Below are 27,981 nucleotides of genomic sequence, written 5' to 3' on the forward strand. Positions count from 1 at the left end.
GTTCTGTTTTTTAATTTGACCCCTAGCTGCTCATACTCCTTTAACAGAACCGGCTTCCTAGTCCTATCTACGTCATTTGTACCAACATGGACCACGACAACTGGATCCACCCCCTCCCACTGCAAGTTTCTTTCCAGCCCAGAGGAGATGTCCTTAACCCTGGCACCGGGTAGGCAACACAGCCTTCGGGACTCTCGCTCTCGGCTGCAGAGAACTCTATCTATCCCCCTAATAATACTATCCCCTACCACTGCAACATTTCTATTTACTCCCCCCTCTTGAATGGCCCCCCGTTCCACTGTGCTGTGGCCAGGTTGCTCATCCTCCCTGCAGTCCCTGCTCCTGTCCCCACAGATGGCCAACGCTCCTCAAGAGATGTCATTCTCTTATGAGCACTCACCATGTTTTCCGTACCCTGGCGAGTTATCTCCTGCATGGAGGTTGCCAACCTTTCCATGGTGATGCGTTCATGCACCAATGACTCCAGAAAGGCTCTGCTCATGGTCGCTATGGACTCCTCCATTCGTTCCACACTCGCAGCGACCCTGGAGACAATACCTGCCAGAGACTCCTGCATCTGTGCATGGAGATCCATCACCTCTTCTCTTGCGGATGGACCCAGAGGCAGAGGGTCGATATGCAGCGCAGCTAAGCTGAGCTGGCAGAGTCCTGTGCCCTCCGACAAGGACTCTCCACTGCTGTCCCTGTCTCCAGAATCTGCTGAGGCTCACTTGTGAGCTGTGAAACACCAGGTGACAACACTACTCTATGTCCCGAAGGTCCCCCCGAGGTGTGAGTGTCTGCGCTGGTGCTGGGTGTGCTTACTTCTGCTGTCGCTGCGCCCTCAGATGTTGGAGCTTCTTCTGGGGAGTCTGGCTGCACAGCCTCTTCCTCCTCCACAGTGAGGACGGGGGCTCTGGATGGTACTGTGGGGGAGTAAAGGAAGGAGATAGAGATGTAATGCCAAGGTTCTTCTGGTGACTCCCAGCGAGTTGGCATCTGCTGACACCTGCATCCATGCAGCATTGGTCTCAGTGGGAGGCCTCTTCCTCCATGACTTAGGGAAGAGGACCTCCCTGTGGGCCCTAACCCCATCCAATAATGCCTGCAGTGAAGCCTCGTTGAATTTGGAGGCAGCTCGGGGTCTGGCACTGGCCACAGCTGCTGCAGGCTCCTCTGCCATCCTGTATGGTTCGTTTGGAAGCCTTCAGAGGATGCAGTGCTTGCTATGGACCTTGAAAGCACCACGAATGATGACATCATACTGTGGGGATTTCTGACTCTAATTGGACAATTAGCAAGGCTTCCCACATGCTGGGAATTAATTGGCCACTTGAGGGAAAATTGCGTGGAGCTGGCTGACACTTTTTTATGTGTGTCAGAAACCCCACATTCGGGGAAATCCGACCATTCCCCACACAAGCCGAAAATCGGGGCCAAACAATGACAAAAGAGCTGAATTCCAGAGATGAGGTGAGAGTGACTGCCTTTGACATCAAGGCAGCATTTGACCGAGTGTGGCATCAAGGAGCCCTAGTAAAATTGAAGTCGATGGGAATCAGGGGGAAAAATCTCCACTAGCTAAAGTCATACCTAGCACAAAGGAAGATGGTTGTGGTTGTTGTAGGCCAATCATCACAGCCCCAGGACATCGCTGCAGGAGTTCCTCAGGGCAGTGTCCTAGGCCCAACCATCTTCAGCTGCTTCATCAATGACCTTCCCTCCAACATAAGGTCAGAAGTGGGGATGTTCACTGCTGACTGCACAGTGTTCAGTTCCATTCTCAACTCCTCAGATAAGGAAGCAGTCCATGCCCGCAGGCAGCAAGATCTGGACGACATTCATGCTTGGACTGATAAGTGGCAGGTAACATTCACACCACACAAGTGCCAGGCAATGACTATCTCCAACAAGCGAGTGTCTAACCACTGCCCCTTGACAGTCAACGGCATTACCATTGCCGAATCCCCCACCATCAACATCCTGGGGGTCACCATTGGCCAAAAACTTAACTGGACCAGCCACATAAATACTGTGGCCACAAGAGCGGATCAGAGGCTAGGTATTCTGTGGCAAGTGTCTCACCTCCTGACTCCCCAAAGCCATTCCACCATCTACAAGGCACAAGTCAGGAGTGTGATGGAATACTCTCCACTTGCCTGGATGAGTGCAGCTCCAACAACACTCAAGAAGCTCGGCACCATCCAGGACAAAGCAGCCTGCTTGATTGGCACCCCATCCACCACCTTAAACATTCACGCCCTCCACCATCGGCGCACCGTGGCTGCAGTGTGTACCATCTACAAGATGCACTGCAGCAACTCGTCAAGGCTTCTTTGGCAGCACCTCCCAAACCCGCGACCTCTTCCACCTAGAATGACAAGGGCAGCAAGCGCATGAGAACACCACCACCTCCAAGTTCCCCTCCAAGTCACACACCTTCCTGACTTGGAAGTATATCACTGTTCCTTCATCGTTGCTGGGTCCAAATCCTGGAACACCTTCCCTAACAGCACTGTGGGAGTACCTTCACCACAAGGACTGCAGCGGTTCAAGAACGCAGCTCACCATCACATTCACAAGGGCAATTAGAGATGGGTAATAAATACTGACCTTGCCAGCGACGCCCACATCTCATGAATGAATAAAATAAAAGACAGAGAGAGGCAGCTTCATAATTCAGTTTTCATCAAAGTTGAGACAGACAGAGACATTGAGACAGATACACGGAGATAGAGACAGAGGGGGAAAAATTGGGTGTCGCCCATTTTGGGGCGCTAATATCGGCCAGGCGCAAGGTTTAACGTCTGGCGTTAATTATCGCCGCCGACCGCAAAATTAGTCTCCATCGCCCCTGGAGGTGATTGGAGCGCTAAATCAAGCGCTACACACCTCTCTTAGGGCGCTAACATCGGGGAGTGAGGCGCTACCTCAGAACGCTACTGAAGCTCACGCGATGTCAATTACCCTGGAACTCAGACCGGCGCCATCCAGTTCTTAAAGGGGAGGGTTCATCTTGCTGCACAGCCATACCCTGCTCATTGCAGCATTTGACCTCGGCCTGCAAGCACCATAGATATTGCTGAATTATTTGTGATGGATACTCAGAGGCCGAGGGAAAGAGCTCAGCGCTTTAGCAACCAGGCATTGGTGGCTCTGGTTGGTGCAGTTGAACGGCGATGGGCAGTGCTCTTTCCAGAGAGTGGCAGGAGGCCATTGCCCCGGGAGTTTAGAAGAGTCTGGAGGGAGGTGACCCGGCATGTGTCATCGCGGAGCCTGGTGCCGAGGATACATACACAGTGTCGTAAAAAGTTCAACGACCTCACTTGGGTGGTCAGGGTGAGTATCTGCTTTTCAATACCTCTACATCCCACCATCTCAACTTCACTCTTATCGCAGGCGGTGTAAATACCCAAATGCCCAACACTCATCCAACAACTATGACCATCTACTAAAAGTCACATGCACATCCCACACCTTGCACACATTAACAGCTATTCAACTATGGTAGGCACATCTGCCAAACACATGGCTGCACACTCACTCATACGCTGTCCTTTTTCTTTCAGGCCAAGCTTTCACATAACCGCCGAGACACACAGCGGACGGGAGGAGGACAGGCGGAGCTGCACCCCCTCACAGAATTGGAGGAGAGAGTCCACAGACTCATTGCCAGCCAGGTCATAGGCGCTGTTGTCGGTGGAGAGGTCATCCCCCTTGGGGACAGCAATGGTATGTTAATCAGCTTTCTCTCCTCTCTCATACAACTTCCCCCTCACAACACCAGCCTTTTACACTTTCAATCTAACTGTCTCCAGTTCTTACTCCCTTCCTGCACCCCTGCCCTCACGTTGAAGCCACTCTTGTACCTTCCTACTTTCAGATAGTGAACCACCAGCTGAGCAGCCTGTCCCTCAGCCTCCCAGTGGCATCGACGCGCCAGATAAGGAGGAAAAGGAAGCTGGAGCCTCACCACCTGCATTTCCCGAGGGTGACACTACCGACACTGGGGCCATGCGTTCCTTGGAAGGGAGCAGGGAGTTTGCATCTGATGTGGGTGAAGCTCCGGGACCCAACGGACTGCAGCAACGCCATGGGGGAAGGGAAGCACAAGGGCCACCTCCCCGGAGGGTGAGTTCGCGCCCGAGTTCTGCTGCACAGGACTCCGATGAGGACCTCGATATAGCGACCATGAATACTCAGGCTCTGAGCATGCACAGTGAGCTCATGGGTGCAATGGCAAGGGTGCCCGACAGCATGGATGCACTGGATAGGAGCGTGGAGGAGTCCACTGCCAGCATAGCTGTCATCTGTGTGCAAACCCTTGAACCCATCCTTGCCTCATTGCAGAGGATGGTTGAATTGCAGGGAGACTGTGGGGAACCAGAGCCCATGCCGTGTGTAATGGGTGAGGTGGCAGGATCCATTGCATCACAGGCCGACGCAACGCAACGGCTTAGTGCTACAATCGAGTCATTGGCTGGTGCCATCCAGTCTCAAACTGCTCTCATGCAGTCTCAGATTGATGCCACGCAAGCGCTGACTGCTGCCATCCTTGCTAGGTCACTCACAGTCCACCGGGGATCTCACGGTGCCGCAGCCGGCCAGCAATCTGTGCTCGAGCAGAGAGCTCTGGACTGAGGTGCTGCCCCGGGGTAGTGGCAGTGTGTTGGTTGAGCAGGAAGGTGCTGTCCTCTCTCAGGATGAAAGCATTCCTGCTCCCAGCACTGCCACGTCCCCAATGCACTTGCCACGGAGTGAACAACTGGGAGTTTGGTAAGAGTGGGAGTTCGGTGAAGTTGGGGAAGGAGGTGCTTGCTTTTCCTAACTTCTCCCGCAGAGCGGCGATGGACCTGAGCAGGAGCAGACCGAGGCCCGAGAGCAGGGATAAAAGCAGCAGCAGATCTGCATCAACAAGAGAACATGGCAGTGTGACGTCACAGGTAAGGCAGGTAATTGATTGGTAGTGACTGTGGGCTAAGTTTTAAGTTAACATATAGCATATAACTACATTTTTAAAACTAAACTTAATTGAATTAATTTAATAAACTAAACGAGGTAAATAATTTGATTAACACTAAACTAATTAATTAAATAAACAAAATAATGGGAGAACAGGAGATGTGTTGCTGCTGCAATATGTGGGAGCTTGTGGACATTTTTGTCCAGGGCGACTACATCTGCGGTAAGTGTCTGGGGCTCGAGGAACTTCAGCTCCGAGTTGAGGAGCTGGAGTCCGAGCTGCAGACATTGCGAGACATCAGGGAGGGAGAAAGTTACCTGGACCTTTTGCTCCAGGAGGCAGCCACACCCTAGATTAAATACTTTAGAATTGACACGTGGTCAGGGACAGGAGGGTGTGACTGCGAGTGAGGCAGGTACGGGGATCCAGGAGGTAGTATTGCAGGAGCCTCAGTCCCTGCACTTGTCCAATAGATTCAAGGTTCTTGCAACCCTTGTGGACAAGTGCAGGGACTACGGGGAGGAAGAGCAAACTGACCACGACACCGTGGTACAGGAAGCCGTTCAAGTGGGGGGAGTAAAAAGAAAGGTGGTTGTAGTAGGTGACAGTATAGTTACGGGGATAGACACTGTTCTCTGCAGCCAGGAGCGTGAGTCCCGAAGGTTAAGGTGCCTACCCGGTGCCAGGGTAAAGGACATCTCCTCCGGGCTGGAGAAGAACTTGGAGTGGGAGGGGGAGGATCCAGTTGTCGTGGTCCACATAGGTACCAACGACATAGGTAGGACAAAGAAAGAAGTTCTGCTGAGAGTGTTTGAGCAGCTAGGGACTAAATTAAAAAGCAGAACCACAAAGGTCATAATCTCTGGAGACATGAGCAAATTGGCACAGGGTCAGTAGGATCAGGGAGATGAATGTGTGGGAGAAGTGGGTTTTGATTTGTGGGGCATTGGCACCAGTACTGGGGAAAGAGAGAGCTGTTCAGTTGGGATGGACTACACCTGAACCATGCTGGGACCAGAGTTCTAGCAAATCGAATAACTAGGGAGGTAGATAGGGCTTTAAACTAAATAAGGTGGGGGGAGTGTCCCAGTGGAGGGAAATCTAGAATGATAAAGAGAAAAGACAAGGAAGCAGTGCAGGAAAGTGATTGGGGTTAGGAAAACCAGATTGTGTCAGGAAGGAACAGAGCATACAAACAAAGGGGTGCACTAACAAATAGGGTCCGGATCAGAAAAAATGGTAATAAGACAAATAGGGCCATAGTACAAAAAAAATTAAGATGTCTAAAAATGTTAAAAAGACAAATCTAAAGGCACTGGGCCCAATTTTCGGCTTGTGTGGGAAATGGTCGGATTTCCCCGAATGTGGGGTTTATGACACACATAAAAAAGTGTCAGCCAGCCCCACGCAATTTTCCCTCAATTGGCCAATTAATTCCCAGCATGTGGGAAGCCTTGCTAATTGTCTAAATCGAGTCAGGAGTCCCCACAGTATGATGTCATCATTCGTGGTGCTTTCAAGGTCCATAGCAAGCACTGCATCATCTGAAGGCTTCCAAATGAACCATACAGGATGGCATAAGGAGCCTTTAGCAGCTGTTGCCAGTGCCAGACCCCGAGCTGCCTTCAAATTCGACGAGGCTTCACTGCAGGCATTATTGGATGGGGTTAGGGCCCACAGGGAGGTCCTCTTCCCTAGGTCAGGGAGGAAGAGGCCTCCCACTGAGACCAATGCTGCATGGATGCAGGTGTCAGCAGATGCCAACTCGCTGGGAGTCACCAGAGGAACCTTGGCATTATATCTCTAACTCCTTCCTTTACTCCCCCACAGTACCATCCAGAGCCCCCGTCCTCATTGTGGAGGAGGAAGAGGCTGTGCAGCCAGACTCCCCAGAAGAAGCTCCAACATCTGAGGGCGCAGCGACAGCAGAAGTAAGCACACCCAGCACCAGCGCAGACACTCACACCTCGGGGGACCTTCGGGACATAGAGTAGTGTTGTCACCTGGTGTTTCACAGCTCACAAGTGAGCCTCAGCAGATTCTGGAGACAGGGACAGCAGTGGAGAGTCCTCGTTGGAGGGCGCAGGGCTCTGCCAGCTCAGCTCAGCTGCGCTGCATCTCGACCCTTTGCCTCTGGGTCCATCCGCAAGAGAAGAGGTGATGGATCTCCATGCACAGATGCAGAAGTCTCTGGCAGGTTTTGTTTCCAGGGTCGCTGCGAGTGTGGAGCGAATGGAGGAGTCCATAGCGACCATGAGCAGAGCCTTTGTGGAGTCATTGGTGCATGAACGCAGCACCATGGAAAGGTTGGCAGCCTCCATGGAGGAGATAACTCGCCAGCATACGGAAAACATGGTGAGTGCTCATAAGAGAATGACATCTCTTGAGGAGCGTTGGCCATCTGTTGAACAGAGAAACCAGATCTTCATGGAAGTCCTTCTGAGTAGGACTGCCAGTGCAGAAACGGGTCCCACTGGCCCCCTAAAGCGCAGCAAGGTGCTCTCAAGCCACTTCCAAGCGCTGGCCCCTTCTGGCTTGTGCAGCCTCAGGTGAGTGAGCAGCAGCCTGGTGCTCCTGGTAATCATCCTGCTGTTCCTGGTTCTGCTGCTGCCACCTCTGCTGTTGGAGATCCTCTAATGCCAGGAAGGGAAGGTGCCAAAGGCCTCCCATGCTTCTAGCAGATGCCTCGGTTGAGGAGGTCCTGAGTTAGGGTGGTGAGAGGGGCTTCCCAGGAGCTCACACTGAAGAAGTGTGTGAGGCTCCAACTTTCTGCAGCTGCTCCTAAGGCTTCAAATAGTTCCCCCAAGCCTTGATCAACAAGGTCCTGCAGCCTGCAAATGCTGCCTCTTTAAATATCTTCAGCCCTCAGCGACCTGCTGCTGCAAGCAAGCAAGCCAGCTGTTTTCACGCCAGCTCTCATCGGCGGGGTTCCCCGCAGGTGGGTTTCAGGTGGGGAAAGCCCCACAGTCGCAACGGCACGGGAAAATCCACTTCAACAAGCAGATAATTGCTTGTTAGTGCTCCGACGACCAGTCCCGCCAGCGGCGGGCGGGACTGAAGCGGGGTGTGTGAAAACGGCAGTCCGAAAGTCGGACGGGGCGGGGAATCAGGCGGGGGGGGGTCCCGGCCCGCTTTTTCTGCGATTTCGGCCGCATGAAAAGCCGCCCGACAGCTGCCCGAAAATCGGGGCCACTGTATCTGAATGCATGAAGCATTCGTAACAAGGTAGATGAATTAACAGCGCAAATAGATGTAAACGGATACGATATAATTGCGATTATGGCGACATGACTGCAGGGTGACCAAGGCTGGGAGCTGAATATCCAAGGATATTCGATATTTAGGAAGGACAGGCAAAAAGGAAAAGAAGGTGGGATGGCATTGTTAGTAAAGGATGAAATCAGAGCAATAGTGAGAAAGGATATTGGCTCAGAAAATCAATGTGTAGAATCAGTCTGGGTGGGGCTAAGAAGCACCAAGGGGCAGAAAACATAGGTGGGAGTTGTCTATAGGCCTCTAAACAGTAATGGTAATGTAGGGGATGGCATCAAACAAGAAATTAGAGATGCATGTAACAAGGGTACTACAGTAATCATGGGTGACTTTAATCTACATATAGACTGGCCAAACCAAATTAGCAATAATACTGTGGAGGATGAATTCCTGGAGTGTGTATGAGATGGTTTTTTAGACCAGTACGTTGAGGAGCCAACTAGGGAACAGGCTATCCTAGACTGGGTATTGTGCAATGAGAAGGGGTTAATTAATAATCTTGTTGTGCGGGGTCCATAACATGATAGAATTCTTCATTAGATGGAAAGTGAAGTAGTCCAACCCGAAACTAGGGTCCTAAATCTAAACAAAGGAAACTACGAAGGTATGAGGAGTGAGTTGGCTATGATAGATTGGCGAGCTTCATTAAAAGGCATGACGGTGGATAGGCAATGGCTAACATTTAAGGAACAAATGCATGAATTGCAACAGTTATACATTCCTTTCTGCCGCATAAACACAAAAGGAAAAGCGGCCCAACCTTGGCTAACAAAAGAATTTAAGGATAGTATTAGATCCAAAGAGGAGTCATATAAAGTTGCCAGAAAAAGTAGCAAGCCTCAGGATTGGGAGCAGTTTAGAGTTCAGCAAAAAAGGACCAAGAGAGAGGGGAAAAATAGAGTATGAGAGTAAACTTGCAAGGAACATAAAAGCGGATTGTAAAAGGATTTTACACGTATGTAAAAAGAAAAAGATTAGTGAAGACAAATGTAGGTCCCTTACAATCAGAAACAGGAGAATTTATAATGGGGAACAAGGAAATGGTGGAGCAATTAAACAAATACTTTGGTTCTGTCTTCACGGAAGAGGACACAAATAACTTTCCAGAAATGCTAGGGAACCAAGAGTCTAGTGAGAAGGAGGAATTAAAGGAAATTAGTATTAATAAAAAAAATAGTGCTGGAGAAATTAATGGGACTGAAAGCCAATAAATCCCCAGGGCCTGATAATCTGCATCCCAGAGTACTAAAAGAGGTAGCCATGGAAATAGTGGATGCATTGGTTGTCATCTTTGAAAATTCTATTGATTATGGAACAGTTCCTGCAGATTGGAGGGTGGCAAATGTAACCCCACTATTTAAAAAAGGAGGGAGAGAAAACAGGGAACTACAGACCAGTTAGCCTAACATCAGTAGTAGGGAAAATGCTAGAGTCTGTTATAAAGGATGTGATAACAGGACACTTAGAAAATATCAACGGGATTAGACAAAGTCAACATGGATTTATGAAAGGGAAAAAGTGTTTGACAAATAGTGTTTGACAAACCGACTGGAGTTTTTTGAGGATGTAACTGGTAGAATAGTAAGGGAGAACCAGTGGATGTGGTGTATTTGGATTTTCAGAAGGCCTTTGATAAAGTCCCACATAAGAGTGTGGTGTGCAAAATTAAAGCACATGGGATTGAGGGTAATATACTGGCATGGATTGAAAATTGGTTAACAGACAGGAAACAGAGAGCAGGAATAAATGGGTCTTTTTCGGGGTGGCAGGTGGTGACTAGTGGGGTACCGCAGGGATCAGTGCTTGGGCCCCAGCTACTCACAATATTTATCAATGATTTGGATGAGAGAACCAAATGTAATATTTCCAAGTTTGCTGATGACACGAAACTAGGTGGGATTGTGAGTTGTGAGGAGGAGGCAAAGAGGCTTCAAGGCGATTTAGACAAGTTGAGTGAGTGGGCAAATGCAGTATAATGGGGATAAATGTGAAGTTATCCACTTCGGTAGGAAAAACAGAAAAGCAGAGTATTATTTAAATGGTGATAGATTGGGAAATGTTGATGTACAGATGGACCTGGGTGTCCTTGTGCACCAGTCACCGAAAGCAAACATGCAGGTGCAGCAAGCAGTTAGGAAGGCAAATGGTAAATTGGCCTTCATTGCAAGAAGATTTGAGTACAGGAGCAAGGATGTCTTACTACAGTTATACAGGGCCTTGGTGAGACCACACCTGGAGTACTGTGTGCAGTTTTGGTCTCCTTACCTAAGAAAGGATATACGTGCCATAGAGGGAGTGCAGCAAAGGTTCACCAGACTGATCCCTGGGATGGCAGGACTGTCGTATGAGGAGAGATTGGGTCGACTAGGCTTGTATTCACTGGAGTTTAGAAGAATGAGAGGGGGTCTCATTGAAACTTATAAAATTCTGACAGGACTAGACAGACTGGATGCAGGGAGGATGTTTCCCCTGGCTGGGGGGTGTCTAGAACAAGGGGTCACAGTCTCAGGATAAGGGGTAGGACATTTAGGACTCAAATGAGGAAAAATGTCTTCACTCAGAGGGTGGTGAACCTGTGGCATTCTCTACCACAGAAGGTTGTGGAGGCCAAGTTACTGAATATATTTAAGAAGGAGATAGATAGATTTCTAGACACAAAAGGCATCAAAGGGTATGGGGAGAGAGCGGGAATATGGTATTGAAATAGAGGATCAGCCATGATCACACTGAATGGCAGAGCAGGCTCAAAGGGCCGAATGGCCTACTCCTGCTCCTATTTTTCTATGTTTCTATGTAACCCAGCCAGCCCAGACTGCTGCCACCCATGCAGAGTGGGTGAAGTCTGCAGCCAGGTCCTCCAGGCCTAGAGCTGGTCGAGGACGTCCTTCAAGGCCAGCTCCAGTCTCTGGATCCAACATTCAGCAGCCTTCTGCCAGCCTTGCTGCAGCCACTGGAGCCACATTACGGAGGAGCAGTAGGGTGGGAAGGGGGGAAGTGCGCAGGAGACGGAGATCATCCTCCAAGTCTGAAAAGTAACAATTATTAATAAATGGGGGGAATGTTTGTGGCAAAGTTTGATGTTCATCTTAATAAATTTGTTGACTGTGTTGATGCTTATCTCGATGTGGTAAGAATGAGTTTTGTTAGTTTATGAATTGTTGTGTTTGTCTGTAATTGTTTGTCCTGAATAAATAAGACACAGTTTGTCATATGAATAACATTTTTTATTGGAACTTTACAACTTTGCTCATTTTACTCATTGGAGCTTTGCCTGGTAATAGGGGCTGCGGGATGGTTGTAATGATGTTCTTGTTCATCCCAGAAGCCATCTTCTCTGTCATTCGTCAGAAGCAGTGTCTTATCAGGCATTCACAGATGGCCCTTGCAGAAGCAACATTGTACACCTCCCTCCCAGGTTGGTGCTGCTCATCCTCCTCTTCATCCTCCTCTCCCTCTTCCTCTTCCTGAGGTGTTGCACCAATCCCTGGTGGCAATGGTTGTGTCCTCATAATTGCGAGGCTGTGATACATGCAGCACACAACAATGAAAACCGATACTCGATCAGGGGAGTACTGTAGGGCTCCTCCAGAGTGGTCAAGACACAGGCACCATTGTTGCAAGATGCTGATCGTCTGCTCAATGAGGTTCCTGGTGGCGTTATGGCTATCATTGTATTGGAGCTCAGCAGGAGTGTTGGGATTATGGAGCGGTGTCCTCAGCCAGCTGCAGAGTGGATAACCCTTGTCCCCGAGGAGCCATCCACGAGGTTGATGCTGTGGTTGGAAGAGGTCTGGACACCAGTCTGGCGCAGGATGAATGCATCGTGGCTGCTGCCACGATAGTGGGCATTGTCGGCGAGGATGCGCTGTCTGTAGTCGCACACCAACTGCATGTTCAGAGAGTGGTAGCCTTTGCGATTGCGGAACACCTCTGCAGGTGCCCATAATCCCACATGCGTGCAGTCAATGGTGCCCTGAACCATGGGGAAGCCCGCTATCCTAGCAAAGCCACATGCGTGTTCACGCTGTTTGTCCCGGGTCATGGGGAAAGAGATGTACTGCCTTCTCCTTTTGTACAGAGCATTTGTGACCTCCCGGATGCAGCAATGGACAGCGAACTGGGAGATATTCGCTATGTCCCCAGTTGAAGCCTGGAAGGAGCCGCTGGCATAGAAATTCAGAGCCACCATCACCATCACTGTCACCACCAGAAATGTCCTGGTCCTGAGCTGAGGCTGCAGATCTGGTTGCGGGAGGTGGCAGAGCTCAGTGATCACCTCCTTGCTGAAGTGCAGCCTTCTGAAACACTGCTCCTCAGACAAATGGATATATGAGAATTGCTCCCGGAATACCCTGGGAGGGTGACGTCTCCTGTGCAGAGCCCTGTTGGCCTTCCTCCCTCTGGCCACGTTTGCCATTCTCTCTCTGTGCCTCTGCTGCCTCAGAAGGTGAAGCTGGAGGACGACGCATTGAGTTAGTACAGCCCCCATTTAATCTTCCAAATGTGGTAAATATAAAGCTCAGAGAAATAGGAAACTGAAAGGTGTTGCTCAGGACCAAAACTCCTTGTAGGACAGCATGAAATCTCGCTAGACGTCTCTCGCCCTCTCAACTTGCATATGCCAACATGTCATTCTGTGGTGGACACTAGGTGGAGCAGTAGAGCTGAATATAGCTGTATGTATAAGACTACACTACCCAGCTATATATTATATTAAGACTACATTACCCATGAGGCTAGGCTACCCACAAGGCTGCAGTCAAGATGGAAGCCTCTACAAGATGCTGTACAAGTCCACATGTGCTCAATAAAAGCAGCTAGCAAAAGCTAGCTGTGTTCATAATAAGAATGTCTATTTATTAATGAACATAACATGGTACCAGGGTGGTGAAGATCTGCTGAAAATTGTGAAAAGCGACATGGAGAATTTGAAGACACCAGAGCGTTTGAAGCTCACAGAAAAAATCGACTACAATTGGCAGACTTTTAAACAGCAATTCGAACTCTACATTGCAGCCATCGGATTCGGTACGAAGCCAGACGCAAGGAAGATAGCATTGCTGCTTACGGTTGCAGGCCCACAGGCGATAGAGGTATTTAATACATTTGTATTTAATCCAGTGGAGAACAGAGAAAAATTAGAAGATGTGCTAAAAAAATTTGATGCACATTGCTCTCCCAAAAAGAATGAGACCTATGAAAGATACATCTTCTGTTCTCGGACACAGCAGCAAAATGAGACTTTTGATAGCTTTATAACTGATCTGAAACTGAAAGCACAGACATGTAATTTCTCTGAGCTCAAAGCATCCATGATTCATGACCAGATTGTGTTTGGTATTCATGATAAAAAAGTCAGGGAACGTCTGTTGAGAGAAACCGAACTAAATTTGGAAAATGCGGTGAAAATATGCCAAGCCAGCGAGCTAGCTCGAAATCACGTGAAGACATTCAGTGAAATCAATAATGATGCGAATGTAATGAGTGATAATGCTGCTGTCGGTGCTGTGTCCTACAAGGGGAAGAAACGTGGGCAGAACAGAAATGAAAAGCAATCAGAGGATGAAATTTTTAATTGCTGTGGTTACAAACACCAGTTAAGACAATGCCCAGCGTTTGGAAAAATGTGCACAAAGTGTAATGGAAAGAATCACTTTGCCAAACAATGCTTTTCAAAAGTAAAAACAATGAAAGGGCAACAAGTTAATGTGATTGAGGACACTGATTTAAGTGAGACATTTTTTGTAGGAATGGTGTCATGTGACGATATCAAAAAAGATACAGAAAATGTGCAGCCCTCAGAAATAGACAATGCTGAACATAAAGTTAATGCAGTAAAAGAGGACAAATGGATGATCCCACTGCAGATAAATGGAGCATTAGTTACATTGAAACTGGACACTGGGGCAAAAGCAAACTTAATCAGTATGAGTGACATTAACAATATGAAAGAAAAGCCCAAAATACAGAAAAAGTCAGTACTACTGAAGAACTATAGTGGACAGAAAATAGATAGCTTAGGTGTATGCAGACTTAAAGTGACAGTCAAAGACAAAATGCATCATCTCATGTTTTCTGTTGTGGCTGAAAGACTTGATTCGATACTAGGTGACAAAGCTTGTGAAGACTTAGAACTGGTCAAGAGAGTCTACCGTATAAACTGTGCCATAAGCAGACCAGATGACTCAAGTGATGAAGCAGAGAGCCCATCAAGGATGAAAAGGCCAAAGGGTATCCATGTCTTCAAAAAGCCTAGTTTCTCCAAGAAGAAAGAAAAAGACTTTAAGGTCAAAGAGAAGCCAAAGGAAGAAAAGCACAAAGAGGAAAAACACAAGGAGAAAAAGTCCAAAGATATAACCGCAGCAGATGTTGTTAAGCAGTGGAAAGAGAAAAAGAAAAAGAAGAAGCCTGCACCAGAGCAGAAAGCAGTTCCGGTGGATACTCCTTCTTCCCTCAGGCCAATCTTTGGTGTTCCATTAGCCGAGGCTGCTGAGAGGACTATGCTGTATGATGGGATCCAGCTGCCAGCAGTTTTTCGAGAGTGCATTGACTACATTGAGAGTTATGGCATGAAGAGTGAAGGAAACACTGAAACCCTCTCCAAGCAAAGATCGCAAGGAGACCTCGATCTATACAAGAGCAGATTGATGACAATGCCGCAACTGCATCTTGTCATTCACCGCCAGAACAATCTCATGAAGACACATCAGACTTACCCGTGTTGAGAAGATCCACACGTGAAGTAAAAAAGCCTGATAGACTTAATCTTTGAGTACAATGTAAAGCTTTGAAAATGTGTTGACTGTTTTGAAAATGTTTATGTTTATAGAGCACTAACAAAAGTGTTACTGATACTAGTTTTATTGTTTTCTTGAAAGTTGATTGATATTGATTTTGTTAAAACTCAAAGAAAGGAGGATGTAGTGATCAATAACATGTCATTCTGTGGTGGACACTAGGTGGAGCAGTAGAGCTGTATATAGCTGTATGTATAAGACTACACTACCCAGCTATATATTATATTAAGACTACATTACCCATGAGGCTAGGCTACCCACAAGGCAGCAGTCAAGATGGAAGCCTCTATAAGATGCTGTACAAGTCCACATGTGCTCAATAAAAGCAGCTAGCAAAAGCTAGCTGTGTTCATAATAAGAATGTCGATTTATTAATGAACATAACAGGTGAGGTCTCCTGTGCAGAGCCCTGTTGGCCCTCCTCCCTCTGGCCACGTTTGCCATTCTCTCTCTGCGCCTCTGCTGCCTCAGAAGGTGAAGCTGGAGGACGACGCATTGAGTTAGTACAGCCCCCATTTAATCTTCCAAATGTGGTAAATATAAAGCTCAGAGAAATAGGAAACTGAAAGGTGTTGCTCAGGACCAAAACTCCTTGTAGGACAGCATGAAATCTCTCTAGACGTCTCTCGCCCTCTCAACTTGCATATGCCAAAAGTTTTGCCAACAAGAAAAAGCAGGAAGCGCACACCTTTAAATAGCGCTCCCCCAGCTCCCAGCCGACTGCAAAACGTCCCCCTCTACCCGTCGTTCCTAGCAGCAGGTGCTAAGGCAGGGGGCGAGAATCAAATTCCGGTCTGGGGTGCTACCGGGGTGTTGCATGCTTGGATAACGTCATGATCTCTGGGCGCAGGAGATCGTGGCCAAAGTGTTTAGTGCCACCGCATAACGGCAGGCGAATTTTGCAAGCGGCGCTAAAATCGCCGTGCTCAGGCGCCAAGTTGCTAGCGCCCCTTTGGTGCCCCCTGGAGTCGCTAACGGGAGGTGCTAAGCAACCCAGTTTTTCCCCCAGAGAGACAGAGTCCTGAATTTTAAGGGGGTTGGGAGCGGAGGAAGGCTCCAAAGCGGTCAGGAAACTCTGGAGAACAGGTTTCCCGCAAGCCCTGCCAAATTTGACAGCAGGGCGTGATTTGCATAGGAAGCTTCTGTTTCCCACCAGCAGCCAGACAGATTGAGAGGTTGGCTGGCTGCGGGCAAGTAGGCCTGCAGTACTAGGCCGCAGAGAAGGGAGGGAGGGATCGCGAGGGGGCCGGAGGTTGGGCGGAGGAGGGAGGGTGGATGAGCACAGGGAGGGCAGGAGGAGCGTGGGGGGAGGTGTCAGCAAAGATCGGGGGTCGGAGCGCCACATTGGGGGATGGAGGAGTGGGGGTGGTGGTGGGGGTTTCAGAGGAGCAGGGTAGGGCCGGCAACCTCCAAACAGTAATGCAGAGGTCGGGGATGGCATTAAACGGGAAATTAGAGAAGCGTGCAATAAGGACACAGCCGTCATCATGGGTGAATTTAATCTACATATAGATTGGGCTAACCAAATTAGTAACAATACTGTGGAGGAGGAATTCCTGGAGTGTATACGGGATGGTTTCCTGAACCAATATGTCGAGGAACCAACTAGAGATCAGGCCATCTTAGACTGGGTATTATGTAATGAGAAAGGATTAATTAGCAATCTTGTTGTGCGAGGCCCCTTGGGTCAGAGCGATCATAATATCATAGAATTCTTCATTAAGATGGAGAGTGAAATAGTTGACTCAGAGACTAGGGTCCTGAATTTAAATAAAGGAGACTACGATAATATGAGGTGCAAGTTGGGTAGGATTGATTGGGGAATGTCACTCAAAGGGTTGACGGTGGATGGGCAATGGCAAACATTCAAAGATCGCATGAACTACAGAATTTGTTCATCCCAGTTTGGCATAAAAATAAAACAAAAAAGGTGACTCAACCGTGGCTAACAAGGGAAATTAGGGATAGCATAAGATCCAAGGAGAGGACATATAAATTGGCCAGAAAAAGCAGTAAACCTGAGGATTGGGAGCAGTATAGGATTCAACAAAGGAGGACAAAGGGATTAATTAAGAGGGGGAAAATAGAGTATGAGAATAAGCTTTCAGGGAACATAAAAACTGACTGTAAAAGCTTTTATAGATATGTGAAGAGAAAAAGATTGGTGAAGTCAAGCGTAGGTCCCTTGCAGTCAGAATCAGGGGAATTTATAATGGGGAACAAAGAAATGGCAGACCAATACATACTTTGGTTCTGTCTTCATAAAGGAGGACACAAATAACCTCCCAAAGATGTCGGGGAACATAGGGTCTAATGAAAGGGAGGAACTGATGGAAATCAGTATTTGTAGGGAAATGGTGTTAGGGAAATTGATGGGATTGAGGGCCGATAAATCCCCAGGGCCTGATAATCTACATCCTAGGGTACTTAAGGAAGTGGCCCTAGAAACAGTAGATGCATTGCTATCATCTTCCAAAATTCGCTAGACTCTGGAACAGTACCCATGGATTGGCGGGTTGCGAATGTTACCCCACTGTTCAGAAAGGTGGTAGAGAGAAAACGGGGAATTACAGACCGGTAACCCTGACATCGGTAGTGGGGAAAATGCTAGAGTCCATTATAAAGGATGTAATAGCAGAGCACTTGGAAAAAAGTGACCGGATCGGACAAAGTCAACATGGATTTACAAAAGGTAAATCGTGCTTGACTAATCTACTGGAATTTTTTGACGATGTAACTGGTAAAATAGATAAGGGAGAACCAGTGGATGTGGTGTATTTGGATTTTCAAAAGGCTTTCGATAAGGTCCCGCATAAGAGATTAGCGTGTAAAATTAAGGCACATGGGATTGGGGGCAAGGTATTGACTTGGATAGAGAACTGGTTGGCAGACAGAAAGCAAAGAGTTGGAATAAACGGCTCTTTTTCCGAGTGGCAGGCAGTGACTAGTGGGGTACCGCAGGCATCGGTCCTTGGACCCCAGCTATTCACAATATATATTAATGATCTGGACGAGGGAACTAGATGTAATATCTCCAAGTTTGCAGACGACACAAAGCTGGGTGGGCGTGTGTGCTGTGAGGAGGATGCCGAGAAACTCCAGTATGATTTAGACAGGTTGGGTGATTGGGCAGAAGCATAGCAGATGCAATATAACGTGGATAAATGCGAGGTTATCTACTTTGGTGTCAAAAACAGGAAGGTAGATTATTATCTGAATGGCAATAGATTGGGAGAAGGGGAAATGCAACGAGACCTGGGCGTCCTTGTGCACCAGTCACTGAAAGTAAGCATGCAGGTGCAGCAGGCGGTTAAGAAGGCAAATGGTATGTTGGCCTTCGTAGTGAGAGGGTTTGAGTACAGGAACAAGGATGTCTTGCTGCAGTTGTACAGGGCCTTGGTGAGACCACATCTTGAGTATTGTGTGCAGTTTTGGTCGCCTTATCTGAGGAAGGATGTTCTTGCCATGGAAGGAGTGCAGCGAAGATTCACCAGGCTGATACCTGGGATGGCAGGAATGACGTATGAGGAGAGATTGGGTCGATTAGGCTTATACTCGCTGGAGTTTAGAAGAATGAGAGGGGATCTCATTGAAACCTATAAAATTCTAACAGGACTAGACAGACTAGATGCTGGAAGGATGTTCCCGATGGTTGGGGAGTCCAGAACCAGGGGTCATAGTCTAAGGATAAGGGGTAAGCCATTTAGGACAGAAATGAGGAGGAATTTCTTCACCCAGAGAGTGGTGAACCTGTGGAATTCTCTACCAAAGAAGGCAGTAGAGGCCAATTCATTAAATACATTCAAGAAGGAGTTGGATATATTTCTTAAGCCTAAAGGGATCAATGGATATGGAGAGAAGGCAGGAACAGGGTACTGAATTTGGATAATCAGCCATGATCTCACTGAATGGCGGAGCAGGCTCGAGGGGTCGAATGGCCTACTCCTGCTCCTATCGTCTGTGTTGCTATGTTTCTATGTAACCATCGGGGTCCAGAGCGACAAATCAGAGGACGTGGGAGTGGAGGTGGGAGGGATCGGAGGAACGGGGAGGGGTGGGTGGGCCGGCAACAATCAAGGGCCGGAGTGACAGATTGGGGGACGGAGTAGCTGGGGTGGGGCGGTCACAGAAGCGGGGAGGGTCGGAAGAGCAGGGTTGGGTAGGAGGAGCGGGGCAGGTTGGAGGAGCGGGGGGAGGGTAGGAGGAGCAGGGGGTGGGTAGGAGGAGCGGAGCAGGGAGGGATCGGCAATAATCTAGGGCTGGAGCGCCAGATGAAGGGGCCAGGGGACAGACGACATCAGAGAGCCGAAGCAACACAGGGGGGATCGGAGGCCTTGTGGGGGGGTCTCCGATCGTGGGGGGTGGGTTAGGTAGTGGCACTGGATCCAGAAGTTAAATGTAAAGGCCCTTACCTCCTGGATCCAGCAGTCCTCACCTTGCATTAGCTGGCGGGTTTCACGAGGTGTGCAAAACCCGACCAGCCACTGTTAAAATCAAAAGCATGCCAGCCTAATTATAATATTTAAATGGACGACCCATCTCCTGGGAGCGGGTTGCCTACCCGCCCCCCCCTGCCCCATCTCCATTAAAACCGGAAGTGGGCGGGTTGGAGGCGTTTCTGGTTGGGTTTGACACTTTATCTTCCCACACAACCCCAACCCACCCGTTTCTTTTTAAAATTTCCCCCAGAGACATAGAGAAACAGAGAGACAGGGACAGCAACAGAGAGACAGAGAACTTTTGCATTTGGCATTTCTTTAGTTCGGGTTATGGGAGACAAAAGTGAATGTGTTTGGCTACGTTATTACAACTAGCTCGATCACACTCATGGAAGACCCACACGTTAGTAGGTCTATGATCCCACTGGGATAAGGGAGCCAGATAATTTATATTATGCAATGTATACCATAGATTGAATCTCCCTCCATTTTGCAGAATTCATATAATGTCGAAGAGCCTAGAGTAGGGCCCTATCGCTGCCTCTCTCTGCTATCTCCTATGTTTCTCCTCTCCCTCCTTCCAGTGGAACAGGCAAGACCAGGATTCTTGCTTTACAAGAAACTCCCAATCTACCACTTGCAGCGCTGTACCATTGGCTCTTTGGCTTTTTGTTACTAAAGTTTGACATCAGCAGATGATTAGATTCGCACCCAGACAAGAATTGCACTTAGCGTCCTCCATAGGCCTTTGTTCCTCATGGCATTCCAAAACAATCATGGCAAGCTGAGCAATCACTCTCAGGCTGCTCGTCACTGATATTCAGAACTTAAAGCATCAACGAGAAGCTACATTGGCTAAATCAAATACAAAGCTTCTGATCACAATACAGGAAAAGTTCTGATATCCGGCACCGACGGGACCGGCGTGTTGCCAATCTATCAAAAGTGTCAGACATGCAAAGTCAACGTTGAAGCATACGGAGATGAAAATCTCCGTATTTGACAACAAACACTGTTGCTCAGCAACAGCTCGTAAACAATCAGCCCGTACCGTGAAGCGTCTCTGAAGCTGTTGCGAAGCTCCAAAGACGCTTTCCAGAGCCTGCCTGTTAACAGAATGCTAGGAGAAGAAAAAAAACCTAACTAAAACGGCTGCTGATTTCTGCCGTTAGAGCAAAGTTTCCGGCCATACAACCTCCGGATAAACCAAAGTTTCCTGTAATTTAGTTCAATGATTTAAGAGACGGAGGAACCTTCTATCATTACAGAGAGACTGCCTCAATGAATCCTATAATCATAGAATGATACAGCGCAGAAAGAGGCCATTTGGCCCATCATGTTTGTGCCGGCTCTTTGATAGAGCTATCCAATTAATCCCAGTCCCCTGCCCTTTCCCCATAGCCCTGTAAATGTTTTCCCTTCAAGTATTTATCCAATTCTCTTTTGAATGTTACTATTGAATCTGTTTCCACTATCGTTTCAGACAGTGCATTCCAGATCACAACAACTCGCTGTGTAAAAAAAGTTTCCTCATGTCTCCTCTGGTTCTTTTGCCAATCATCTTAAATCTGTGTCCTCTAGTTACCGACCCTTCTGCCACTGGAAACAGTTTCTCCTTATTTACTCTATCAAAACCATTCATGATTTAGAGCACCTCTATCAAACCTCCTCTTAACCTTCTCTGCTCTAAGGAGAACAGCCCCAGCTTCTCCAGTCTCTGCACATAACTGAAATCCCTCATCCCTGGTACCATTCCAGTAAATCTCTTCTGTGCCCTCTCAAAGGCCTTGACATTCTTCCTAAAGTGTGGTTCCCAAAATTGAACACAATACTCCTGCTGAGGCCTAACCAGTCACTCCCTGGTACCTCTGTGTAAAAGGATCAACAAATATATATTTTGTATCGTTTCATGCACTCCCATTAACACACAGCACGGAAATGTCTACTTTGTAGTGAGAAGTTCCAACAGTTTATGGACAGTTTTGTATGCTGTAGTTCCTGCATCTGTTGCCTATCAGTTAATAATAATCCTGTCTGCACGACTGCCGACGAGAATCCCGCCAATTAAATTTTAAACCCTGAAGCTGAGGTGAAAAGACTTGTGGATCAGTCACTCCCTGGTACCTCTGTGTAATAACACATCCCTTCACAGACTCCCATTAACAAACAGACTGCAAGGGCCAGAGAAAAATTCACCTTGCCTCAGGTACGATGACTTTCATATATTCCTTCATGCTTCCATTGCCTTCAATTGGAGAAGGAAGCACTGTCCAAGAGTTCTGCTGCAGATTTGCCTTCCAGACAAAATAGTTACTATTTGAACAGGGTACAATGATTTTACATCAGAAACATTCCATGTTAAAAAAAATAAACAGAACGCGTTGTAAAATTTCACCTCACCACAGTATTTGCAAACCGGCTCAGGCACGATGGGCCAAATGGCCTCCTTCTGTGCTGTATCATTCTATGATTCTATCAGAGGAAAGCTCCTTCCTGCATTCATTTCCCAAACAAGAACTTGTCCTCAGTCCCAAAACACAGTGCAATAACCAATTGCCATTCGATCACCTTTATCTATGTCACAAGTTTCTAATATTGCTCAAATCATGGAGTCACCATCCTTTAAAGTCAGCAATATTCCCTTAATATGAAAAATTTAATTCAGCTACTAAAAATATTCAAGATTATACACTGAATGTGCACTTCCATAGCTTGACAGCAAAATAAATGCTCCACATTGATGGTACATATCAGAAACCTGTCTTCATTTCAGATTTATAAATAAATTAGAAGGAATTATTTCAGGCTTTGCCCAAAGTCATCTGTTTTGTCTCTAACTAATAATGTTCCAACTATTGACCTAACTACAGCGGTGAGGTAGAGGTTGCTGATATATAAATGGCGGGGGGAGAGCAAAACAGAGAAATTACAACACGGGAACAAACTATTCAGTCCAATGAATCTGCGTGGGTGTTTATCTTCTACATGAGCAACCCTCCTAGCCTCACGTACCTACCCTGTTCCTCTATCGCCTTACCTTCAACCACCTATCCAACCTATTCTTAAATGTTGACATTGTTACTGCTTCAATGATCAACATCCAACCTTCCCCCATTCAAAGTATAATTACTTTTACCTTTTGGGGCAGATTTTGCGGTGGGTATGATGGCCCTTGCGCATGCGCTAAGTCCCGAACTTGCAATCTATCAAGGTATGCCTGGACAGATGATCCGCACCGACAGGGAAATACTCATCGCTGGTCCAGAGTTGGGCTAATTGCCCACCAACTGCCCAGCAATTACATCCGAAAATTTTACGGTTAGTGAAAGCAGGCGCAGGAGCCTGTTTCACATCTTAAAAGAAGATCTATGTGTGGATATTGTGTACGTTTGGGTAGAGGAAACCTTTTTTTGTCGGTCAAGTTTCATTCTATTACTTGGGAAGTTGAATAAGAAATTTAAATAAAGTGAACATCTATCAGATTTCAGTGACCAATTCTGTCCTTTCAACTCAAAGATGAACAACATAACAAGCAATATAATGCATCTATAACAAGGAACATAGATTTTTCTATCGCCAGTCTAAATGCGGTCTGAATAATATATTTTAATCCTGAAAATTAACATTGAATATATGGCTGGGAATCTCTTTCTGAAATTCAAGAACATTGCTTGTAGGAGATATCTTCTTCTTCTTCCTTCTTCTTAGGCAGTCCCTCGGAACCGAGGATGACTTGCTTCCACATTAAAAATGAGCTCGCATGTGACTGATTAGTCCAATGCGGGACCTACAGTCTCTGTCACGGGTGGGGCAGACGGTGGTTGAAGGGGCGGGTGGGTGGGGCGCTTGGGTTGACGTGCACTCCTTGCGCTTGGCTTCCGCTTGCTCCCGGCGAAGAGACTCGAGGAGTTCGGCGCCTTCCCGGATGCTTCTACTCCACTTTGTGCGGTCTTGGGCCAGGGATTCCCAGGTGTCGGTGGGGATGTTACACTTTTTCAAGGAGGCTTTGAGGGTGTCCTTGAAGCGTTTCCTCTGCCCACCTGGGGCTCTCTTGCCGTGCCAGAGCTCCGAGTAGAGCGCTTGTTTTGGGAGTCTCATATCAGGCATGCAGACAATGTGACCCGTCCATTGGAGCTGACTGAGCGTGGTCAGAGCTTCGATGCTGGGGATGTTGGCCTGAGCAAGAACACTGACGTCGGTGCGCCTATCCTGCCAATGGATTTGCAGGATCTTGCGGAGGCAGCGTTGGTGGTACCTCTCCAGTGCTTTGAGGTGCCTGCTGTACATGGTCCATGTCTCTGAGGCATACAGCAGGGCAGGTATCACTGCTGCCCTGTAGACCATGAGCTTAGTGCCGGGTTTGAGGTCCTGGTCTTCAAACACTCTCTTCCTCAGGTGACCGAAGGCTGCTCTGGCACACTGAAGGCGGTGTTGGACTTCATAGTCGACGTCTGCCCTTGTTGACAGTAGGCTCCTGAGGTATGGAAAGTGGTCCACGTTGTCCAAGGCCTTGTCATGGATTTTGATAATCGGGGGGCAGCACTGTGTGGCGGGGGCAGGTTGGTAGAGGACCTTTGTCTTACGGATGTTTAGTGTAAGGCCCATGCTCTCGTATGCTTCGGTGAAGGTGTTTACGATGGTTTGGAGTTTGACCTCTGAGTGAGCGCAGACGCAAGCATCATCTGCATACTGTAATTCGACGAGAGGATGGGATGACCTTGGATCTGGACTGGAGGCGACGGAGGGTGAACAGTTTCCCGTTTGTTCTGTAAATTAGCTCGATTCCAGTGGGGAGCTTACTGAGGCTGAGATGGAGCATTGCAGCAAGGAAGATTGAGAAGAGCGTTGGTGCGATGACACAGCCTTGCTTGACCCCGGTTCGTATGTGAATTGGGTCTGTGGTGGAACTGTTGGTCAGGATCACGGCTTGCATGTCATCGTGAAGCAGGCGGAGGATGGTGACAAACTTCTGAGGGCAGCCGAATTTGAGGAGGACACTCCATAATCCCTCACGGTTGACAGTGTCGAAGGCCTTTATAAGATCAAAGAAGGCCATGTACAGTGGTTGGTGCTGTTCCCTGCATTTCTCTTGTAATTGACGTGCGGTGAAGATCATGTCCGTTGTGCCCCTTAGTGGGCGGAATCCGCATTGCGACTCTGGGAGGAGCTCTTCGGCCACTGGGAGAAGGCGATTGAGGAGGATTCTTGCGATGACTTTCCCTGTGGCAGATAGCAGGGAAACTCCTCTGTAATTACCACAATCGGACTTGTCACCTTTCTTGAAGATGGTCACAATTATGGCATCTCTGAGATCCCCTGGCGTGCTCTCCTCCTTCCAGATAAGAGAAATGAGTTCATGAATTCGCACCAGTAGTGCTTCTCCGCCATGCTTTAGTGCCTCGGCGGGGATTCCATCTGCTCCTGAGGCCTTGTTGTTCTTCAGTTGTCGGATGGCCTTTTCAACCTCATGCCGGGCTGGGGTTGTGCTGAGATGGTGGCAGGTAGCATGCTGTGGGATGGAGTTGAGGACACTCGTGTCGAAGACAGAGTCGTGGTTAAGGAGATCTTCGAAGTGCTCCTTCCAGCGGGCACTGACTGTTTCCCTATCCTTGATGAGTACCTCTCCGTTCTTGGCCCGCAGTGGGGAAGGGCCTTGGGTGCTTGGGCCCTAGATGGTCTTGACTGCGCTAAAGAATCCATGCACGTCGTGGTTGTCGGCTAGCTGCTGGATCTCCTGCGCTTTCTCCACTCACCATCTGTTCTTTAGGTCGCGAGTTTTTTGTTGGACCTCGGCCTTCAGGCTTCTGTAGAGCTGCTTTCTTGCTCTCGAGTTCTGTTGCTGTTTCCAGATCAGAAATGCCTTGCGCTTGCGGCTTATTAGCTCCTGGATCTCCTGGTCATTCTCATCGAACCAGTCTTGGTGTTTCCTGGTTGAGTGACCGAGCGTCTCTTCACAGGTGCTGATTATGGAGGCCTTGAGTGCAGACCAGACGCTGTGGACACTCTGTGTCTCTGCATCACTGGGAGTCGTCAGGTTGTTTGTGAGGCGCAGGCTGAATAGGGCTTTCTTAGTGGGGTCTTTGAGTGCTCTAGCGTTAATTTTCCTGCGGCATTGTTTCTGTTGCCGCCGCTGTTTTGGGGCTACATTGATGGAGATGACAGAGCGGATTAGGCGGTGATCTGTCCAGCAGTCATCAGCTCCTGTCATGACGCGGGTGATGCGGACGTCCTTGCGGTCCCTCGCTCGGACGATGACATAGTCCAGCAGATGCCAGTGCTTGGAACGAGGGTGCTGCCATGAAGCTTTGTACTTGTCTCTCTGACGGAACAAGGTGTTGGTTATGACGAGGCCATGTTCTAAGCATTTCGACAGGAGGAGGGTACCGTTGGAGTTGGCTTTCCCTACCCCCTCTCTGCCGATCACAACTCTCCAGAGGTCTGTGTCCTTTCCAACTCTGGCGTTGAAGTCGCCAAGGAGGATCAGCTTGTCGCCCGTTGGGGCGCGGGACAGGGATTGTTCGAGGCTGGAGTAGAATTCCTCTTTGGTCTCATCTGTGGCTTCCAGTGTTGGGGCGTACGCACTGATGACCGTAGCACACTGGTTTCGGGCTAGGGTGAGTTGAAGAGTCATGAGGCGCTCATTTATAACACTAGGGGAGTCTCTGAGACGCCCGACCAGTTCATTTTTTATGGCGAAGCCTACCCCATGGAGGTGGCGTTCTTCTTCGGGTTTGCCTTTCCAGAAGGTGTAACCACCGCCTTGCTCCTTGAGCTGGCCTTCCCCTGCCCGCCGGGTCTCACTTAGGGCGGCGAACTTCATTTTAAAGGGTGGAAGATGCCTGTGCGTGAATTCTTTTAACGTGGGGTGGCCGTTGCACACCAGCTACCACACGGGCTTGACAGAGCAAGGTCTTGGTCCAATGCAAGGGGATCCAAGACGATTGGAGACCTGGCTCTGTTACATCGGCCTAGCACACACACACAAACATACTGCTACTGTCCTCCTCCCTCCTTCCCGCAGGTCCTCTCTGCTTGGGTTTCGTAGGATGCATTGTGGTCCTCCCGACCTCGCTGTTGGCCCGTGCCGCACCTTCCATGGGCCCCGACCCCGCTGTTGGTCCACGCTGCACCACTCCTGCGCCTTGACCTCGCTGCTGGGCTCGTCCTCGTTCCTGGGTCCCGGCCTCGGACATGAATGATGTTGTCTCTCACAGGATCAAATTAGCATTGATATTCTTGCTTTGGGAGCTAAGTTTAAGTGAAGAGCCAGTGCTCACTGAGAACAAAGAACAGGCATGGTCGGGGGATGGGCAGTTGGCTCAGGTAACTTTAACCTTGCAGCTTGAACTTGCAGTTAGGGATAAAAATGCACCCACTATTAGAGCCAGGGGAGCTTAAACAGCAGAAGAGAGGAGACTGGGGGGAAAGAGAGCAAAGGATGGCAATGGATTGTCAAGGATGGCAAAGGTGCTCCCTAGGGAGCTGCCAGCACAGGAGCCATCTTGATATAAAACATTGTTAAACCTTTACTGAGTATCAAAACAGGAAGTTATATACATAGGAACTAATAAATTGAGAGTTTGGATGAAAAAATAAACCAAAATGCTGATGTGTGAAATAAGTCCAAGTACCAGTTTAATTAAAAGTTTTTAAAATGTAATTTCAATGGAAGAGACCGAGAGAAGTTTCTGTGGGTGTGGCTTAGGTTTGACAGATTTTGTGGGCGTGTCTTGCCTTACGCATTTGCTGTACGCTGCGCTCCTGGCCTTCGCGATGTAATAGACTGCGCACAATCCTGCAGCGCTGAATAGGAAGTCTCCGTTCTGGGCCTTGCCCAAGGTAAGCTCATATTCTTTTCGTAGGTCGGCGGTGTACTCCGTAGCTATGCCGCCAATCGCAATTTTTGGGCTATTGCTTTCAAACCAAAATGTACCACCTCATACTTACTGACACCGACTTCTATCTGCCACTTCTTTGCCCATTCCACCATCTTATCAAGATCCCCCTGCAGCTTCCTGGGATCCTCAGAATTATTTAAAATCCTCTTTTAGCATTGTCTTCAAATTTGGACACCACTCTCTCTAGCCCTATATTCAAATCATTGATGTACATACACAGTGAACAAAAGGAGTTCCAGATCAGAAACGCTATCCACTTCCAAAATCTCTTAACAAACTGCCCTTAACTCCTACGCTCCATTTACTCACTTCCAATCACGTTTTAATCCCATTTATTACCCTTCCACTTATTCCATGCCCCTTGTCCTTCTCCAATAGTCCCCGGTGTGGTACATTTGCCACATCCACATCTGTCGCCTCCTCAAAGAACTCTGATCAGGGTTGTCAAGCATGATCTTCCTTTTTGAAATCTGTGCTGGTTGCTGGTAATTATTTTCTCTTCATCTAGATATTAAATATGCATTAACTATGCAGCTCTGGCTCTAAGCTTTAAATCAATTAATGCTTTCACCGGCAATGCATTAGCTCCAAGTTAAAAATAGCGGAAATGG

General features: G+C 48.1%; 1 protein-coding gene across 10 annotated transcripts in view; it reads right to left on the bottom strand.

The window, feature by feature from the left end:
- The window catches only part of plcb1 (phospholipase C beta 1), a 1,372,871-nt gene that overhangs the window by 1,131,063 nt on the left and 213,827 nt on the right, over positions 1-27,981 (bottom strand). The gene's annotated exons all lie outside the window — the stretch shown is intronic.

This window comes from Somniosus microcephalus, chromosome 3, assembly GCF_052327205.1.
Source record: "Somniosus microcephalus isolate GS21.2 chromosome 3, FLI_Smic_1.0, whole genome shotgun sequence".
Classification (NCBI taxonomy): Eukaryota; Metazoa; Chordata; class Chondrichthyes; order Squaliformes; family Somniosidae; genus Somniosus; species Somniosus microcephalus.